This window comes from Cupressus sempervirens, chromosome 6 (assembly GCF_028749045.1).
Source record: "Cupressus sempervirens isolate cs-2001-9-10 chromosome 6, ASM2874904v1, whole genome shotgun sequence".
Taxonomy (NCBI): Eukaryota; Viridiplantae; Streptophyta; class Pinopsida; order Cupressales; family Cupressaceae; genus Cupressus; species Cupressus sempervirens.
The window spans coordinates 154,116,291-154,123,415 of NC_143123.1; the positions used below are offsets into that span (position 1 = coordinate 154,116,291).

The window sequence follows — 7,125 nt, forward strand, 5'->3', positions numbered from 1 at the left end:
AAGAGGACCAACATTATAGTGAAATAAATTTTGAATTTAGGAACTGGGTCTTCTTGATATTGCAACCTTATAAAAAAATCTCAATGAAGCAACAAAAAAAGAATAAGAAGTTGTCTCCAAGCTATTATGGACCATACCAAATCATGAAAAATATTGGTAGTGTTGCCTACAAGCTTGAGTTGCCACCAACAACAAAGATACATCCAATTTTTCATGTTTCTTGTTTGGAGAAGGTAATTGGGCAGAATATTCCTACTCAAATAGCACTACTAGAGCTTGATGAAGATGGAAGAATAATTTTGGAACTAGAGTACATTCTTCAAACATGATGAAGAAGCTAAGAAATAGAACCCTAACTTAGTATCACATCTAATGGAAGAGCTTACTAGTTGGATATGTGACATGGGAGAATGAGGAGTTCATTCAAAAGAATCCACACTTGGTTAGCATTGAGGACAATGCTTCTTTAAGAGAGGGGGCATGCTACACTCTTAATATTGGTGTATATAGGGTTATGAATAGTCAACTTGTGGCTATCTTAATCATTAATTAAATCATATTATCATTATTATATTATTATTTAGGTAGGTAGGTCAGCCTAGGTGTTATATAGGGTTGTGTCTATTGAACCTAAGCATAATTAGGTATATAGGAGGTTGTGAGTCTTATTTCAAGATCATATTGTCAAGTGTGTTCTCATTGGAGATATTTGGAGGTTACCCCCTCAAAGTGGCCTATTACTCCCAGCTATTATCAAGTATTTATATAATATTTCATGTTATTTCTTCTATTGTGCAAGTTATTTCATTACAAGGAGCTTATACTAGTAGCTACATGTGAGTGTTAGCTACACTTTAGTTCCCTTACCCAAAGAAACTAGTTTTTATTTTTCTACATAGTAAAAATCATTTCTCTTAATTACTTTGAGGACATTTTGAACAAGGCCACAATTTTGAGTTGAACAATAGCATTGGAAAAAGACACCAGAGAACTGTTGGAGAAAAAAAAAAAACAATCATGTCCTAGAAAGATTTCTCATTGTTCAAGAGGTATTTTTTTCTATTTCAACATCATAAGTCCCAAAACAAAAAAGTCCCCAAAAAGATATGATAGAGCAAATAAAATAATTGTTATCTCATGCAAGAAACTACTCTCTATTTCATCATTATTAATCCCAACCCAATTGTATTAAAATTTTCATGTTCTACCCTAGTCATAACTATGGCTCTGCTCCCCATAATTGATGTTTCTCCTCTTCAATCAAAGTTGGAAGAAAGTGATCTTGATCTTCAAAGGTTGTGCAATCAAGTAAAAGAAGCATCCCAACAATGGGGAGCTTTTTGTATTATTAATCATGGAGTAGAAGCCAAACTTCTAAATAGTGTGGATTCAGTCTCTAGAGATATGTTTAAACTTCCTCCCCGAGTGAAAGAAAGAGCGGTTTGTGTTCCCTCTAGCGAAGATGGGTATTTAATAACCTCTAGTCTTTCACCTTGCAAGATCATGTCTTTTCCTATAATAACAACATCTGATTCACTTCAGATATGCACAAAAGCTATGGCTACAAGGAAATCCTAAATTTTGGTATGTTAAACACTTTTTTTAATCTTTTATGCAACCAAAAATTCTTTCCAACCTAAGATCTCTTATTTGAGAGGCTGAAAACTTATTGTTGTGCTCTAGATGGTTGTCTAGTTAAAAAATTATTTTAACATTTCTATTAAATGGTAATTTAATTCTAATTTAATCTTGATCTTAAAAAGAATGGAGATTATCTCATTGTTTTTAGTGTTAGTTTAGGAGATATGATGCGGTAATTGAGCACTCTAAAGTCATAGTTCTCAAAATTCTATATGGAACTTTCAAATTACTACATTTTTTTTATAGCAACTTATTTGGCTAGCCACATGTTTATAACTAAGGTTTCAAGGTCACATTATCAAATATAGTGCAACATCATGGGCATGCTATATTTCTAAATATAAAAAGCAATACCAAAACAAATGAGACCAATTGTAGTACATTAAGAACCATCATACTTGCAAGGGAAACATTTCATTCAATTATGAGCAATCATCATCAGTAAAAACAACTTTAAAGTGACAACTATATATTAAATCAATAACTATACATCAACTATATATAATAAATTGATAACTATTATAACACCCATTAGAAATCTTTTAGTTATTAAACTATCTCACCTATTTCTTAATGTCTTTGTTTACAAAATGATTTAATTATATAACTCTAGATAAAAAATAACAATCTCATATAAAATGAATTTGTTCATGTTGGTCTTCTCCATAACATTAAAATATGGTAGATTAACATATAAGTATTTAAACTATTGTCACATGTTGTGCAATGATAGCCTAAGAAAATTTAGTTCCAAGTTAGTCAATCTGGAAAATTCCTTAATAAAACTTATCCTTCAAGGTTTGGGTCTCGGCAAATATCTCAACATTGATTTTGTTGGATATGAAGCTTTTCTTAATCTAAATTACTTCCTAGAGAGTGAAAAATCAAGGGATGCCACTAATACAATTCTAAAGGAGCACACTAATTGGAGTTTGATTACAATTCTATATAATGACCAAGTGGGTAGACTTGAAATGTGCTCCACAAAAGGTGAATGGGTTAGGGTAAAACCTCTAGCTTCATCATTCATTGTTTTTATGGGTGACACTCTAAAGGTAATGTAATTCCATATTTGTTTCAAGAGAAAATTTTAAGATAAATGGTGACATTCTTTTTAAAGATAAATGGTGATATCCTTTATTTGTTTGTAGATATGGAGAAATGGTAGATTTTGGAGTGTAAAGCACCATAGCTTATGAAGGGAGGGAGCCTTGACTTTCTATGGCTCTCTTTTGGGATTTTCCTCAAGAAAAGGAGGTACTAGTTCGAGAGGAGCGCATAGATGATCACCATCCATGCCATTATAAATTATTTTTTTTCTAGGACTATGTAAAAGATAGATTGGAAGGAGCTCCTTTGAACATTTTTCTTTAGTAGCTAAGAGTTTTTAACAATTAGATAATTATTATTAATTATATGAATGAAATGTACAACTTTATTGGTTGTTTGTGTGTTTAGCTATTAACAAACAATATAATATATGCTTTTGGACTAGTTGTTAATGTTTTAGTTTCAATTTGATTATATTTTTTTGATATTTGATATTTGACATTATTTTTTTTAAAGATATTTTAGACAAAAGAATGTGGATAGATTGTAGAATGAGATGAAAGATAAATAGAGATATATTTAAAATGTATTGATAAATGATAAAATTTATAATGTTTGTATTTCTCCATACAATTGTAAATATAAGTGTAAACAACTTTGTGTTCTTAAGAATGTAGTTTAATAAGTAAAAGATATTCATGAATTTGTTACACATAATGAATTTATATTATTTGCTACATACACAAAACTTTGTAGTAGACTTATTTAAATGTATATGTTAAGTGTGATATGATGAACATTGATGGATACATCTTTTATTTTGGTTTTTAATCATTACTTAAGACATATTTTTTAATATTAAATATGTATAATTGATAGACTAGTATGCACTTTTACCTAGATTTTTGATACTTTAAGTTGATTTTGGATAAAGAATTAAACACTGACATACGAATGATAATGCATGATCTTGCAAATTTGTGTCATTATTTAAGCTGATAGTCTTATATGTGAGAGCTTTACTCTTGGATTTTATAAATTGTGATAAGAAAATTGTCAACCTTGCCATAAAAAATAGTTTTCTGACAATGAAAAATCATAGTTTTTTTCTCTTAGTATTTAGCAAGTTACCTTTCACTCTAGAGCTTTCTTTCTCCATGTCATTTTAGAAGTTACTTATTTTTACCATTCTTATTTTATTTTTCTTTGATCTATAGAAACTTAAAAATATAATAAAACTTTCACTAGCTTTCTTTCTCCATGTTATTTTAGCAAGTTACTTATTTTTACCATTCTTATTTTATTTTTCTTTAAGCTATAGAAACTTAAAAAATATAATAAAGCTCTTATGTGCTTGTGAATGTGGTATGGTATGTGGTGCCTAGATTTGACAAAGGCCAAACTTACATTTCATCTAAATTGTGTCATGAATAGCAATGGGAAATTGGGTTTCCTACTTCCGCACTAGCACAAATCGCCTGGAGATCTTGGATGAGGAGAGCCACATCAACTGTTTCAATGTGATGGATTGGTTTCAAGGATTGACCACTATCCTCCACTATCAAACACCTAGGCCTGAAATGAACCGTAAGTGGTCACCACCCCTACTATTCTAATGGGGGTAATCTCACGGATAGATAAAGGCTGGTCACCACTTCCAAATTGAAGAATCGGTATAGAATATTGAATACACCATTATGCTTCTAGATCAAAGGGGTAGTGAGCATGTTTTCTTTCAAATTTAGACCTATGATATACTGCCAAATAGTGGTCCAAATTGAAAAAGAGTAGTATGGGAGCATATGTAGGGTGAGAGGAATCTCTACCGAGAACACTTAATAGGATTATGGATATTCAGAAAGAAATTGTGTGCAAAATGACAAAGATGATTTATTCTATAATCATGTGTATCTATTGTCTTCTCAAGGCCAGCAAACTAAAAGTGTGCTATCAATTTTGGACTATTCTAGATTTGGAGCTTAGAAATCTGCATATGCATATTGGGTGTCGATTCATGAATCAAGTTTTTCTTGGATTCCTAGTTTGAATAAGCACGAAAATTGGCATACAATAAGCTATTTTAAAATCACAAAAGTTTAAATATGTAGAGTCCTTGTTAGACTAAGTTAATTATTAGTTACAAAAGAGATAACTTAAAATTCTCCACTTTTTGGTTTTACCATAGTTGCTATGTATTTGTTCACATAGAATAAGAGAAACTTGTTGAAACTGTTGTTGCAAACAAAAGTGCAAGCTTTAATGACCATAATTTTTTAATATGTATTTAAATATATATAAATTCCATACAATAATTTGTTAGGCTCTAATAAAAAAAATGGTTACAATAATATTATTATTCTGTTCCAAAAAAATAAAGCTTTCCTTTGTTCAAGAACATAGATATCTTTTCAGTTTTTTGTATTTATTTTTTAATGTTAATTTCTTTTGTTGTTGTTGTTTAATTTCTATAATTCAGCTAAGCTATTTTACAATGATAACTTATATTTTTTCTTAGCTATAAAACCCTCAACCTTTCTTTCCCCTTTTTTATGATTCTTAAATATGGAAAAATATCTAAGAAAGTATTTCAAATTTTAAGAGCATCCATCTAACACTCTTCACAACCTAGAAGATATTACATGTCCTAACTTCCAATCTGCTTTATAAAACAAATGTATTTTTAAAAAATAATTCAAATTATAAATTTGGCATTTTTTAGTGACAATTTCATAATATTACTTCATCCTTGTTCTAATAGAATTTTGTTATTTAATTAACAAAATATGTTACAAAATTTAAAATAAAAACAATTATTGTAATGTCTTAACTATGCCTCTTATTAAATAACAAATCGTGGAACAATTCTAATCAAAATTATTTTAGTGTTATAAGTAGTTAATTGAAGATGTTCAATGGTTATATGATTTTATAAATGCCTCTTTAAATTAGAAGTGGGCTTTGAATTAGAATTTTTATAATTTTAAACAAAAGCCAACTATTGATATTTTAGCCGCTTGGAAAGAGATAAAGGATAAATCAAAGAAAATGAAAAAATTGTGTTAATAATTCAATGGAAAAGATTCTATTGTTATGTACATACCTAATAATATGTTGTTAATCATGATCTTGTTGAGAGGACGCATGAGAATAACCATAACCAGATTAAGTTAACCTTTTGTTAATGTTTATTAATGAAGAAAATTGTTCTTTTAATATTATTATAATCATATAATAGATTCATTTAAGAATTATTTTTACTTTTAATTTTTAGGTACACTTAAGGATGAGGAAGAATTAAAACATTTAACTAGAAGTATTATGAAAATAAAAATATTGTTTTTCTTAAAAGGGGATAAAAGTGATTCTCGAGTTAAAAAACTTTGATATAAGTATTTTAATTTCATTTTGGTTAAAGAGTTTGAGTTAAAAATAAATTAAAATATATATTAAGAAAACTAAATAAATAAGTATTATTGTATTAATATCTATATTTATATAAGGATTAATAAGAAGAGATTTGTTAGTATGTAAGATATTAAATAACATTTGGAGGAGTATTTTTGAATATGCAAAATTGATTATCAAATAAATAAAAAATTGCATACACAATTATTAAGTGCAAATTTTATTTAAATTAAAAAGATAAAATATTTAGTTACATAAATTTGACTTTTATAAATCTTTAATTTTTACTCCTATTATATCTTGAGTTTTACATGTTGGTTCTAAAAGAAGTATATAATAATAATTGTAATGGGCCTAAATAGAGTTTAAAATAGATTTAGTGTCCAGTTAATTGAATGGAAAAATGCATTATTTGTATGTATTATTTATTTTGGACTTATTTGTGGTTAATAGAATGATTTGAGTTATGACAATGTGGATCCATATAAAATATTAAATAAATATATTACAATACAATAATAAGAGATTTTTCTTAGCCACACATCCTCTCTTTTTCACCCTAGGCTTTGGAAATGGAGAATTTGGTTGACTATACTCAGAAGTATGTGGTATTGGCTATAGATCTAAGTAAAATATTTTGTGGAGCTAAATATAACTTCTTCTCTTTTTCCTTTTTTTTTTAAAAATTAGAGACAAGTTTACAATTCTTCTATCGGCTTAATCGTTGCATGTATAAAAGCATGCAACTACTAGTTATGCATATTTTGTCCTTTGTCATTTGTGAGGTGATTACAGATTCAAAGACAATGATTTTTGAATGTCGATAGAACTTCTAGTTTTGTTTTCTTCTCAATTACCAATTCTAAATGCTCATATTGTTAGTTGTTTTTAAAAATTGAATGAGAAATATCCCGTATAAATATTCCATCATTACTCGTGTTTGAGGGATAGTGACTTTAGTAGTTTTTATGATTAGTCATCTTACTTAATATGTAAGTCCAGGAAATAGGTTTTGCTTCCTTTTGTTTT

At 28.4% G+C, this 7,125-nt stretch overlaps 1 pseudogene; it reads left to right on the top strand.

Annotated features, from left to right (window-relative positions):
* Window positions 1-1,221: 1,221 nt before the first annotated feature.
* LOC149551703 (C4-beta,C20-epoxidase-like) lies at window positions 1,222-3,015 on the top strand (annotated as a pseudogene).
* Window positions 3,016-7,125: the final 4,110 nt, after the last annotated feature.